Source organism: Rhopalosiphum maidis, chromosome 4 (genome assembly GCF_003676215.2).
Source record: "Rhopalosiphum maidis isolate BTI-1 chromosome 4, ASM367621v3, whole genome shotgun sequence".
In the NCBI taxonomy this organism is placed as follows: Eukaryota; Metazoa; Arthropoda; class Insecta; order Hemiptera; family Aphididae; genus Rhopalosiphum; species Rhopalosiphum maidis.
In genome coordinates this window covers 27,477,827-27,492,069 of record NC_040880.1, presented here as the reverse complement: position 1 = coordinate 27,492,069, position 14,243 = coordinate 27,477,827, and the positions used below count along the sequence as shown (strand labels likewise).

Sequence of the window (14,243 nt, the reverse complement as noted above, 5' to 3'; positions counted from 1 at the left end):
CTAGGTGATACACCAAGTATGCTCACCCTTATTTTTTCATTCAATAATGAATTTATTAAAATTTTGATTTTTGGAATTTTTAAATATAAATATAATTTTTAAGACCATATTTTCAAGTTTTCGAGATTTTTTGTACTACTAATGAAGTATGACTGCCTTGTGACGATATAATAACTTCAGTTTTTTAAATGAGAATCTTCTTTACTGTAAATTATTTAGTACCTAGATAATTATTTTGAAAATCACTAAAGTAATACTTAATTCAAAATGTTAACAAGAAGTTTTTCAATCATTAAAATGTTTTTATTCTAAGAAAATAGTACTTAAAAATTATTCTACAAAAATATAAAATATGATATTTATATTGTAATATCAATTAATCTAGTGTTTATTTAGTTTATTATGCTTAAACCAGTTTTACAAATTATAAATGTTGATAGATTAATATTGATACCTAACTAAAATTTTAAATTCACTATAGACTTTGAATAACTAAATTATTAAAGAAAAAAGGGTGTGATGCATGTTTGTCGCTTGATGAATCAATCTTTTTATTATTGGACCGAGAGAAAAATCAATGTTTGCATACGGGCGTAGCAGCATTCACAGAGTTGGTGGTGTATCTATTGCTGTTGAAGATAGATCACGGAAATAATATCGCGTTCATCGTGGATATTCGTTCGGAAATCGTATTACAGTATAATATACCAATATATTCAATATTGTACATTGAATATTCGTAGTTATGGTTAAATATTGTGTACATGCGCTTGTGTATGGTTGTTATTGCTCATCGGGTAAGGTCGTCATTGCGTACTTTTAACTTTTTCCTTACGCTGCAAAAAACTGTCCGTCCACGGTGTGTACAGGCTTTACAGGCATACAGCTATATTATGATAGCAGTCGCGCGTTTACTATATTTCGCGAACGGAGCGAAAACAGTGCGCGCGTTGCAAGGTCGGTTATTCAAATATATTATACGTGCATTGCATTGTGTTTAATAATGTGCACACACATTACACGTATATTATATATTATGTACGCGTGTGTATTCTAATAATGCAGACGCAGAGACGAAGAGAGAGAGAGAGAAACCTTGAGAACTCGCGGTCGGTGCGTATAATTTATACACGTATATAGATATAATAACAATATTATAATATATTATATACCGCTGCGACCTTATTTTCTCTCAGTCACGATAGCGCGCGGCAGTGAGCAGAGCGCGTACCTAGTATAATAATAATATTATAAATCGTCGTCGTCGAATAACCACCCTACCCTCGAGCACCACACCACCGCGACGGCGAAATTGTTATATATATAATATTATATTATACAGGGCGGCCGAAAAGCGTATTTCGAACGCCCTCGGGATCTGATGGGTTTGTATGTGTGTGTGTGTGTGTGTGTAGTAGTAGTGAACGTCGGGTCGGGGGTGGTCGATAATCCGGCACGGTGAACGAGACGATGTATTTTGTATATACATATCGGTATAATACTAATACATCGTATATGTATATATATAGTATATTATTATTATTATAATGCCGACGAACCGAATTAAAATAATATTCCGCCGATTATATTATTATTATTACTGTTTGGCATTTTATTACACTTACCGCCAACCGCTACTTCTACCACGCCGCCGCACACCGTTATAATAGGCACTATTATTTCGCCAGACTTGGCGGTTTTTATCGCGCGCAGTCATATACATTATATGATCGTATACAGTATACTCGTATATTATAGGTATACATAGTTATTACTTATTATACAATATTTTATATTACGAGAACAATGTCGATTTATTACTATTTGCATAAGAGGTTGTCTCGTAAGGTTTTATTTTTCCCGGTCCATCGTCAATTTTTAATGGAAAACTTCGAGTCACCTGCAGAGGTTCTCCAGGAAGCGTTTCTCTGGTCCACAAATATTTTTATCGGAAACGGTATTGTACATCGAAAGATAGTTAAAAATAATTGTAACGATTTGTATTGCGAATTGGTTTATCTTGGTATAGCTCGTTATAATAGTAATACAAAATAAAAATATAGCTCTCGACAGCTATATTTTTTATTATATTCCGATGTAATATATAAATGTGCATAATTAGGTTTACCAGCTTAACAGCACAATCCTTTAAAAGCATTAAATTTATTATTATATATGATTGTATACTCGTATATATGTTTTTATTCCATCGAAAGGTTATATTATTTTATAATAATATTAAAATATTCGATAAAAACCGTATTTATAATTCTAGCACAAAAACTTTTTGTCTCATAATGCACCTACCTAATACCAATTATCACTTCGTACATTAATACGTTGAATCATATACGAGTATATATTATTCTGTACCGTGCTAACTATATCATTGATGCCGTGGTAAATCTGTATAAATCTGTTTAATAGAATGTCACTTTTTTTTATTCAGTCGGATAATTTGTAGTTAACGTACCTATTATATGGGAATTTATCGTTCTTAATTTTTGTCCTTAATAGAAAATATATCTTTACAATAGATTTTACCTCAGAAAAATATTATATTTTCTTGCAGAATTCTATAATTTCCTCTCAAGACTATTTAAATGCGTCATTCATTATTTGAACTTAAATAGTCAAAGTTTTTCATCTGATTTTGAATAAATAATAATTACATTTTGGGACACCACATACAAAAAACTAATATTAATTAGTTAAAGATTATACTTAATCGGTATATATCTAATCAATTTCTATAAAAACACGAAAACCAATAGTTCAGTCCAAAAGCCTAGAATATGTTATGTATACACAATATAATATAGTTCTAATATCTATTAATTGAAATATTATTCAAAATTTTGCTCAATACTTGATTGATGGTCGACGTGACAGGCTTATTGAAAGTCGCACTCAGCTACCATTGTACAGTTACGCCTTTATGATCGTGCTATATAAAAAGTGGTCGAGTTTGTGTAAAATGTGTCTTAGCAATACGTGAAGATATATTTAGACATGATATGTGTGTACTTCATATATATTATTATAATCTTTAACAGAGGGGAACAATTATTATTATTATATTCGTTCGGGCCAGTGACCTTTTTTACTAACGACAAAAATACGTAAATTGTTTGATGCGTTCTCTGTGCGTGCCATCCGAGCGTGAATCGATAATAATAATATATATTATCTACCTATAGGTAATATACTAATATGTATCATGTGATATTATTTATATTAAATTGAATACATCATTGAATTTACCGGTGTTTCAATTGCAATATCAACTTGTCATTGAAAACATTGTCGCAGATATAAATACTATAATATTAAATTATATGTATTTATTTATAAATTATTATTTCAAAATACATACTTACGTATGATGGATAACTAATTTTTATAATTTGTTATAGTTACGATCTGTTTTAAAATATTGTCAAAAGAGTATGTAATAGTACATAAATATATAGCTATTACATGGTTTAGTCATCGTCGTCGATTTATTACTAAAATAGAAAACTAATTTAGTTGTAACCCCGCGTTTTCAATAAAATATTTGCATGTATCATATTTGCTAGTTTGCTACCCAGGAGTAAAGTTTGGAGCGGAAATGTCAAATAACGACTTCCTGTGGTAAACATAGTAAATACTACTACGGTGTATTTATATACTTTTAAGTTTAAGTTGATTACGCCATAATATTATCCAAAAAGTAAATTCCAAATGAATTTTCATAAAACAAAACGCACCAATTTCGCTAATTCACGTTCCTCAATTCTATTGATTTTTTTTTTTATCTTTTTAAAACATCATGGGTTCCATATAAACAAAAGTCTCATCTGAATCATTATATAAAAATTGTTTTCTCTTTCAATCTTTACCTGTAGTTTCATCGATTCGATGCTACGAATATAATCCACACTATAAAGTAATAATTACCATTTTATGAGTAGTATACCTAATATTTTAATTTTGAAACTCTGCAAAACCATTTATTTACTAACTTATATTTTAAATTTTTTTAAATTTTATATTTTTAAAGACTCCTTGTAACAGAATATAGTTACATATGTCTAAACGTAAAAATAAAATTCATCCGTTTTTGTTGTGTATTTAAAATTTAAAAAAATGTAGCAATCGAAGGCAAATAATGACAACTTTGCAATTTTTCGGACGTTTATTTTTTATCGTTGTGATGCGTGTTGACGACGCGCTGTGTAGACAATATTTTCCTTTCAAGAATAATAATTTTATTATATATTATGTCCAAAACGCCGCGTGCACACATCTCACGCGGCGACGGTGTATAGTATTTTACACGTTACATAAATATAATTCAATAAAATACGACGACGTAGTGTAATATTATCTATAATCTGTTTATGTTTTGTTTTATTTTTCATAACAATATTCTATATTCGTTCTACGGACAATGATATGATAACCTTTGCCCTTTGGGTTATTAGTAAAATATCGTGTTTTGTTTCTTGAGATAATATAATATAATATTATTATAGTGATCTGTCTTATGGCTTTTTATATCTCAAGTAATTCTTATGTATGTCATATATTTTATTGTAAATTGTAATTAACCTTGTTATGATAAAAAAGCTGTTCGGGAGTTTATTTGGCCGCCGAAGCTGTTAGTTCTATTACACCATTATGTATTTGTATTGCAATAATCATCAAATTTTAGAGTAATGATATTATTTGGTATTTTGTATATAAATAGTGGGATTATACTATTTTCCTCCAAAATTGAGATTCGATTTTATTTTCCTCCAAAAATTGTTTGAACTATATAATATAATCATGTTTATATTTTCCTTTAAATGTTAAATTTATTTTACATAAAAAACATTAATCAATATTCGCTCTGAAAACAATTGTTAAATTATTATATAAATATAATATACTTGCTTGTTGCTAAAAATTATGATAATTCAATAAGTAACTATTTATTTCCTAGGAAATGCTATAATATGTTTCATATAGGTATAAAATTTGCTTTCACCTTAACAATTTTAATGTATTATACATTTATTTGTTTTGAATTTAAATCTGTTTTAAAACTGCAGGCTCAATAAAAAGAGATAATTTTTCGGGAAGCAGCAGGTTTAGATAGTATCACAACTGGACCACAGGGATTTTAAAAATTTAATTTCGAAATGAAATGTGAGACTAATACATGTGCCTTTTGTGCTAGTAATACGTAACTCAAAATACCATTGTAGTGTGCCATGTGAAAACTACTTAAACAATAATTAATTTAATAGTAAAAACTTTGTTTGTAGTTTTTAGCATTATGACTATAGTGAGCACCAGTTATTGATCCTAATGCCGATCTCGTAGGTATTAGGTATTATCATTTATAAATTTATTGATTTATTTATTGAAAATATGTCATATAGCCAAAAGTTGCTAGAAATATATTTAATATTAACTTCTACATAAAACAGCCAGTTTCATTATTGATACTGCCTATAATTAATATTATTAATTATATAATCATTATTACTGATAACATTATAAATTATTAGGATTGGTTGGTATCGAAAAACCGTGTGCGAAGAAAATATACACATCAGTGCATATGGATCGTAATAATAATCATATCGAATATTGCAGTTAGTCAGTTAATCATTACGTATAATAACTTTTGTTAAAATATGACTTTACGAGAGTGCAATATTTTAATATATACAAGTATACAATATACCTATATAATACCCATATAATATACTGTACTATCGTTGTAAAAAATACGTGTTGGATTAAAAAAAGCAGATGATTCCAGCCGACGTGGAGGTATAATATAATATTATATATTATACATATTATTCTCATTATTTATATATATATATAATATATACAAATAATAGGTGCTATCAATGTGTTGTGGACGTTGCACGCCGCTTCCGACCGATCGGGGAAAAAAAAAATAAAATCGTGCAATGCCCTCGTCGCCAGCCGCCTCCGCCCACAGATGGTAATGAACCACTCGACGTAAACAACTGCAGCACGTCTGTATAATATTATAATATGTGTATATGATATTGTATAATGGAAATAATATTATAACCCGCGTCCGCCCTACTTGTGCAGTAGAAACATAGAAACGTCGGGAAAACGCGTTAATAACAAAAAGATAACTGCATGGCGCGTAATACACGTAAATATATTTATATAAGTCTATATTTATATATGCTCTATATGTACACTCTACGAATTCGTCACTGTTATTATTGTTATACACGAACGTGTGTATATTCTGCGAGTAAGCTGTACATATAATTATGTAAAATATATGGGAGAAAAAACTGTAGTATTCTTTTTTCATGCGTTTTTGCAAAATACTAAATATAATATTTATATTATTATTGAGTTTCACGTATGTGCGATTCCAATCGATTTGAATTACGTTTCGAATAGGTCTGGTACATACGTCATGTACCTATAGAAAAACCAATTTATAAAAAAAAATTCTCAATCATTTTCTATCGTGTGCATGAGGAAAGGATATTATATTATACTATATTGTATTCGTATATATCGCGGAGAAATTCTGTTCGTTTTTGGTGAAACGTTTGGTAGAATATAATAATATAATAATATACGTTCTGGCGTTGGCAGCAGCGGCGGCGGCAACGACGGTAGTGGCGGCGACGGCGGCGGGTCGATAGTTAATGCGTCTCCCCCTCGTCGTCGCAGGTCCCTTATATTATTTTGGACGTGTTTCCTATCGGTCGGGTACAAATATTTGTGCTACGCCGGTTAGGCATGTGTTGACCTCGTCGATAACCAGTGTGTAGGATCATGTTGATAGTGCGTGTGTTTATAATGCATATATATATAAACTTATAATATCACGTATATAAAGTCGGTGTGTACGTGCATATAAAATATAATAATGTTTTGAATGACAAAAAAGTACTTGATAGATAACATACTCATTCGATCCAGACGACGATGACGAGACCGTATCCAAAATTCCGCCTAATTACGAGTAAAAGTCGTTTTCCCGTGATCCTGTGGGAACGTTTTTTTAAAATTTTTATAAATATTATATTCTCCGAAACAATGTATTTATAACGTTTTAGAAAACGATTTAATCTGTATGTAGTATCTAGACACGTGAATTTTGAATTTTAAACTATACGCAGACAACTGAACAATGTGGATGAATGACTGCGCGAGTGTCAGAATGTAGCTGTTTAGGGTTAAACGGACGAAACTGTGTTCTGTTTAACGATTAGTATACAGCATAACACATACGTCATGATACAAGACTCTTGTACTATACTGGTGGTCGCCGTCGTTCGTTGTAATTGCGACTATAAGTCTAGACATGCAGTAAACGGGCAACGGCATACACGTAAACAATATTCTAAGTAATGTCCTATCCTATATATGTATATACGATAAGTATTCCGAAATTTTTTTTTGCTTAATACTTGGAGTTAAATTATAATATACATTTTTTATTTTCTAAAATATATTTGTAATTATATCGACATATAACTGAAAATCTTACGACAAATAAAAATACATACACCAGGCTAATGTGCCTATTATAAAGAGAACAATTATATTAATATAATAACGTATCGTGGTTGTTTAGTCGTATTTTAGTCGCCTGGGTGAAAAATTTTTGATTATTTAGAGTCCATAAAATTAGATACTGAATTCTACGTGATATATACGAAAGTAGTATAGAAAAAACAATATTTTAACAAGGTGCATAGGTACTCAAAGCTGTTGAAAGTTTAAATGATGCTGTTGTGCATCATTATTCATTACTGAATTGCGTGGTTAACATAATATTCTTAGTTTTTTTTAATTATGTTTATATATATATATATATATAAATAGTATAATACATTATAAAAATATTTGTTATAGAATGTTAAATTTCGATTTGTTTAATCAAATAAATACTACCAATTTTTGCAATTATTGTGAACGTTTTATCGGAACAAAACGTGAGTTCACAATACACATATTGTAGTCGTAAATAATAATAATTCTTTTTATATTATTCTGAACGTATAACGTAATATACCAGTTAAAATATTCGAAATCGAATAAATGTTCGATTTTCTGATTCTTCTGCTTTGATTTTTGTGACATTTAATACATCTTCATAATATGATATGACTGTAGAGACTAGGGAGTACAGAAAGTCGTTGCCGCTGTGCTAAAAAACAAATACATATATATTATTATCATCATTATTATTTTTAGCAACTAGTGCAGCAACTACTATAATAGAAAGAAAAGAAGTATCTTGCGATCTCATTTTCTTTTCTTTTCTTTTTTTTTACGCACACCAGTCACGCGAATATGTCTTTTGTGTCCGACTATGCCCAAGGACATAACTTCAAAGATGTAATATAGTTGAAAGTAGACTCTTCAAAAATGTACACGCATGTCTATTTCCTTTTGGAATTTTTTCCAACAGCCCCGTATAAGTTGATTTACCTATAATATCATACGAGTATATCTCTGTATCTCATTTCCTTCTCTATGTATGTAATATATCTTCGTATAAATGATGCATTTTATAATATATTACACAATATGTCAATATATATATATTATGCTCGACCCGCGGAATAACGCGCACAGTACACTATTCGTCGGCGAGACAGACAGATAACTGGGTCACAAGTGTAATAAGTAATAACTAATAGTGTTACTTGTGGTTGTTTTTTCAACGATCATTACAATGTTTTTTTTTCATTCTTCCTTCCTTTTATATTCTTATCATCGTTATTCGTTATGTCAAAAAGGAAAACTCTAATCTTGTCGTTTAGCTCCGGTAACCCCGCAGAAAAACATTTTTCAAACTATATAATAATATAATATTTAATAAATAATAATAATAATAATGGTAATAATGATACAGCATTTTTATTGTTTCAGTTGATCCGAGAAGACAAATAATATATTAAGTGGATATCTTTTATTATTTTTAAAAATGGCCACGAACATGGACGAACATTTTAGAGTGCATTTTTCAATATCCACGCGATCCATTTCCATTGCGTTCAGTAAGTACTGAGTATAATATAATATAATAATAATATGTGCTTGCATGTTGGTAAGCCAACGATGAACTTAGCATAATAATTCCAAGAGGCAAGCAATGATGACATGAATATAATATATTAGTTTGATGTTTAGGGGTAATATGCTCTTAGTCTTCTCGTGTTAATATAATAAGCCACGGTCTGAAACGTACTATACCTGCGTGGTGGAATATACAATAATATACAATTAAAAACACAACAACAAAGGTTTTTATAAAACCATATAAGATGTTTAATTGTGAGTAATTCATGATCGGATGATTGAATAATACTTTATTAGATCACAGTTTACAAATTTAATAATAAATTCGTATGTTATTTTAATTACTCAATAAAATATAAAATATCTACATATATAATATATATATGTGTGTGTGTGTTTTATTAGTATACATATATGTGTACTAAGTTATTTGGGACTGTATATTCTATCACTACTCTAATAAAGTGATAGTCTATAATGTATAAAATATTAAATATGTTATAAAAATATGTGTTAATAATGTTTATATGTATCGTGAAGATTGAGTGATGTGTATTGTATAGTTTTGTACTATACTGTGGTAGTATACAAAAAAAACCTTGACGATTATTTTTATTTCACAATTGAAGTATCAAATCAACGTTAACGAGTCTCTCCAGTGTAGATAATAGGTACACGATCATATTCAAAATTTAATATTCCTAATTAGTTAATTATTGTAACTCCTTGATGGTTGGATAAATTCGATTTAGGTACGTTAAAATTGCAATAAATACAATATATTATACGCCACCACAACGGACACTATAATTGCATTAATTGAAATTAAACCATATTTTCTGGGATTAATAATTAATTATTTCGTACTCCGTAAATCGAAAATAATATTACACTGTTTCGCATTTGCAACATGAATACATGGGACATGCGATACATATTAAGTATTATTCAGCGTCCCATTTAAATATAATCAATCAGATATATACAAAAGTAATGGTTTATTGGTTTATGCATTTTTTGGATCACACATTTTTCGACGTCTAAAGAGACGAGTCACATATTTTTAACTTTTTAATTTCTCTTAAATTTTTTTGTTATTCACATTGCGAGTAAAAAAATAACATAGGCCCGAATATTTAAATATTATAGGAAATGACATACGCTTACAAGCATGTAATGCGATAACCGGTTTCCCGAACTACATTTCAATCGAAATATCTCTATGCACCACTGCTTAAATTGTTACTCAGTACTTTTGAAAAATTCCTATATAAAGTATGTACCAACACATGACTATTATGTTTAATACTGTACAGATATTATGTGAACCGCGTGTGCATTCACATACACATTGTACGATGTGTGTGCAGCATGGTGTGTTTGTGTGCTAATGATGAATTTTTGTTTTGTCACACAAGTATTATAGTATGTTTTCTTTGTTTTTTTTTTCCTATTTAATAATTGGATAATCATTATACGTTACTATTATACCTACACGTCTCGACAATGAATAGGACTTGCGCTTTATGATGACGCGTCGCATCAATAAATACATAACAATATTCTATTATATTATGTGGATTCGCGTCCGCGTCGTATAGGTATGTTTATTATCAAAATTTGTTTTAGCTGTCATCGTCCAAAGACGAAATTTATTTTTTTCATTATTTTTTCACCGTTGAACTTATATAATATTCTAATTATAAACATGTGTATAAATATGTGTGCTTTATGCCTTTTTATAGTCATTAAAAAACCGCAACCGTTCAATTATAATTTATTACACCTACTAGGCAAAACACACCGCACGTTCAATGTACGAGTAATATATTATAATATGTATATATATATATATAACGCCTTATCCACGTGTATCTTTTATAGATACAATAATAGTATTGTGTGTGTCGGTACGAGACATGCGTACGCCGTAGTGCTAAAAATATGTAAACTAGAAATGCGTTTCAATTTTTTTGTACGTGCAATTATCATAAATAGTTTGCATTGTGCCAGATGGCAGATACAATGCGTACCGACACTTCCCGGTCGGAGAACTGTATACAGAGAAAAACTACTTTTCTCACAAAAATCTTCTCAGATACCCACTGAACACTGTGGCGTGTGGGAGATAAAATATAACATATTATTTATTTATCATCACACGACAAGGGATCACTCTTGTTATAATATAATGTCCTGTGTGTGGTATATGTGCTGTGTGTGTGGGTATGTGGGATTTAAATCGTTGCGTTGCTGTCTAATGTCTATACAGTTGGCGGTAAAAGAGAAACGACTAAAGGGGTTTCATATAATATATAAAACATATACACTACGTCTGTTTGCGCATGTGCAATGTGCATGTGCATAATATATTATAATGCCGTTTTCGCGGTCCACTGCAGGCTCTCTGTTTCACACAGACTATTTTCGACGCATTATCGGACTTAGGGTCCATAACCTCTTCTTTCATATCGCCGTTCGCTTTTTACATCGTATTATCTACTATAAAAATAAATAAATAAAAAATGAAAAATACGCATCGTTACGACACGATCGAGTCGCGTACAACGGTAGTTTATTTTATTGTTATTTTTACTGTTATTCTCGGTACGTTTTTTTTTTTCAGTAATATTATGTGAAATAATTTCAAATATTTCGCAAATGTATTCTGCACTTGGTGACGCCGCGCCGCAAAGGTGACAAATTTCCATAACTCATAACTCATACTATATATTTCAAGCCATTTAAATAATAATTAGTGGTTACAATTTGATCAATTTTGAAAATTACTATTTTTAAATTTTTTTTTCTTGTGTTGTTTTTTTGTCAATGGTACAATGTGACACAATATAATATAATGTTGTTTTTAGTCTTAACTTTGAAAATTACTACTCACAATATAATATTGTATTGATGTAATATTACACGCATTATACTCGTATTATATTTTAAAATATATATAACATTTTATTCAATATACACTTCTTACTGACTACTGTATTAAATACTTTAGTTGTATAAATACCAAGTATATATCTCAATACTCAATATATATTTTGCTTTTAAATTTTAACAAAATTACAGGTCGTGTATACTGTGTACGCGAATTGACGTATTGTAATAAAGTATTTAACTATTTAAGTATAGCTATTAAAAAGAAAATCATAAATTTTCCTCTTTGAAATATTTATTATTGTAATTTAATAAAATAACCAAGTATGTACATTAATTAGTTCTATCAGTTAATAATTTTAAATTTAAAAAAAACACGAAACTTTTTTCGTGAATATCGATAGTCGTGTTAAAGTTTCAGTTTTATTAAAGGTCATATCAAATATTATTTTATTAAATAGGTACTATATTATTATACAGTGAAACCTCCCTTAATGGACACCTATAAATAACGGGCAAAATTAATACAGTGGTTCTCAATCTTTTTAGGACTTCCACCCAAACATTCCTCTAAAATTCTATCGTAAGGTCCTAAAAATCAAAATTTCTTTATCGCATTTATTACTTTATGTTATAAAGTTTGTAGGTTTATAATGAATATAATTTTACAAATGTATTTTTAATAATAAGGTGTATACAAAGTGTATGCTGGTTTCCTGCTATGGTTGATAACACTACCTTTAAATGTATGTAAATTATGTTTATACAGTATAAAATAACATATAAATATCTTAGAATCTATATAATTAAAAAAATTCTCACAACCCACTAAAAATTGATTTGCGACTGTTTGAGAAACGCTATATTAATGAAAACCTGCAATTGTCCCTTCCAACATTTTAGTGGATTATATATGTTTACACGTTCTAAATTTTACCGAATTATTATTTCTGTATTAGCCATCAAATTCTTTGTATTAATTTTATTGCGTAACTATAACTATAACTATAACACCTGCGTAGAATTTTTTATATACATGCATATTATTATAATTGAATATTTTATAAGTATACAAAGTTCTCTAAATTAAAAAAAAAAAAACTAAAATACCGTTTAAGTTTCGTATCATTCATTTGTTGTGTTTAAATTATATTATACTATCTTAACGATATAAATTTATTATTTTTATGTGTTTTCATAAAAAACATATATATTATTCTATATTCTATGAAGGTAATTATTTAAAATAACAAGAAAAAACTATCTCCCGTAAACCTATATCGTTGATTGTTCCATATATTGTATATATAATTTATAGTTTATTCAGCAAGTTTAGCGTTTGCCATTATGTACTTCAACTAAGGCAGTGATAAAGAATTTAATATAATAAAAATAAATTTGATTTATTCATCATCTTGTATACATTTCATTTTTTTCAACCATTGGAGTAAAATAATAAATAAAATATAAAAATTGGTGACTGTTTCCATTCAAATTATATTTAAATGCAGACTTTTCCCTGAAAAATTATCGTTATGTATCTTTATACGTCGTGTGCAATGCTTCAAAAATATGTTTACATCTTTACGAGTATATTTTAGAGTTAAATGACCTGCATGAAAAACGAAAGGATGCGGCAGCGTAGAGAGGGTAATTACCTGTCGATTTGCATAGTTTTTATTTGAATATGTAATTAGGTGCAGTCATTGTTGATTACTATAACGATTACTAACGTTACTAAAATGTCATGGCGCTATAACTGTTATTACAGCTGTTACTGAATAATATTATATTATACATTTATAAAATTAAAACTATAGTTACTATTATAAATTTATTAAAAATAAAACTTAAACATGTAATTATTTAAATATCTTGCCTTTATGAAGTTACCGTGTGATTTTTTTCAGTAGGTATACAAAGCAACTCTATTACGCAAATTCTCGCTCTGTTTTTAATGTTTCTTATGTATACTTACCCGTGATTACGAATTAATAAAAATAAAATATGCGCCAGTAGTAAAATTATTTTATAATTAAATGATGACTATCGGAACGGGGACTAAAATATGATTTTTTTAAATAAACCGATTATAATGTTACAACATAAAATATAATATAGTTCGTGTATATGGAGAAAAAATACCAACCATATTATGAGGAAACTCTCGGTCGTGAATGGTCGCTGTTTAAATTTTAAAAACTCCCAGGGGATTCCAAACTCTAATCGTCGGGACATGTATTATACGGACCCCGCCGGGCGCCGCACATGCG

General features: G+C 29.1%; 1 protein-coding gene across 2 annotated transcripts in view; it reads left to right on the top strand.

Annotated features, from left to right (window-relative positions):
- The window catches only part of LOC113550512 (protein piccolo-like), a 134,263-nt gene that overhangs the window by 61,665 nt on the left and 58,355 nt on the right, over positions 1-14,243 (top strand). For both annotated transcript variants that reach the window (XM_026952390.1, XM_026952388.1), the window contains exon 4: positions 8,929-9,056. The gene's annotated coding sequence lies outside the window, so the exon portion shown is untranslated. The remainder of the gene's footprint in view (positions 1-8,928; positions 9,057-14,243) is intronic.